Here is a 1,219-nt window from a genome sequence, read left to right as displayed (position 1 = left end):
GTATTTGCTCACGTTGACCTTCTTCTGCCAACCTGATACCACAGGTATTGTCCCCACGAAGACTAAAAGTGCTGAGGTCTTTATAAACTTAGGAACATTTTAAAGCTGTCGGAAATAATTTCTGCAGAACTTGAAGACCTGCTAAAGAGCTGAGAAACATCTAAAAATTGCAGGATAGTGGCCAGCGAGGACCAGGATTGGACAAAATTGCAATCAACAACTGAACAGGAACATTTGTTGGATTGTAGTTCAGACATCAATCAATGTGATCCCTTTCTCCTAAAGGTAACATTCAGCTGTGAATATGGCCAAAAGCTTGTTATTTTCCTCAGCAGAAATTACACTTTACTCACGATTAATACTTGCTGAGCTTCATCATGTCAACATGTGGACTAGAAGTATATTTCATCATGTGGCAATGATTGATACGTTCATCTGTCACATATCAGCTAAGTCAACAGTTCTTACACTTTGCACAGTAACTTTWCAACACATTGTAGAACTCAATGCAAATGGATCAAGTATGGTTTGMTTTTTTTATTTTTTTATATCTAGACCCTGGCGCGTTAAGATAAATCTCCAGAGTCTCAGTAAACCCACTCAGAGTCACAAAGGCACCTCTTCTTTTATCACAGCTCCATGTGACAGCACGTAGAATCCAGCCTCCCCCCCCCCCCCTCATTAAAGCCCTTTGTGTACATCAAGGTGTCTTCATGAACATGATATGCCTTTAATGGCCCGGTATGCCAAAGAAGTCTTATTGTTTGACTAAAGCGTTTACATCACCCACTAATGAGGTAAATGCTAGACATGCCACTGTCAACTTTCAGGGCGAACGGTTTTATTGGTTTGCCTTAATCACGTCTCCACTTGTCTTGCTCTGCTTCACGTTGCAACCTTTCATTTTAATAGCTCTGATCACAACCTTATCTTCCATCTTCTGTGTGATTTGTCACAGTCTCCTCCACCTCCATGTTGTGTGAGCAAACAGCACGCCAATTGGCTTGGCTCRCCGAGGCTCACCAATAAATGTCAGCGGGCCGCTTGACCCGACGCTTGCACTCACCAGGGGTCGGATTTATAAAACTGGCGTACGCACAATTTGAGCCCAGAAACTTGCGTACGCCACTTTTCTTGCCAAGATTGTGATTTATAAAATACAAACTTGACATGAAAATGTGCGGTGCCTCACGCCAGCTCTGACCGATGCGTACGCTCA

This window comes from Austrofundulus limnaeus, unplaced genomic scaffold (assembly GCF_001266775.1).
Source record: "Austrofundulus limnaeus strain Quisiro unplaced genomic scaffold, Austrofundulus_limnaeus-1.0 Scaffold409, whole genome shotgun sequence".
NCBI classification, from domain to species: Eukaryota; Metazoa; Chordata; class Actinopteri; order Cyprinodontiformes; family Rivulidae; genus Austrofundulus; species Austrofundulus limnaeus.
This window is presented reverse-complemented; position numbering follows the sequence as displayed.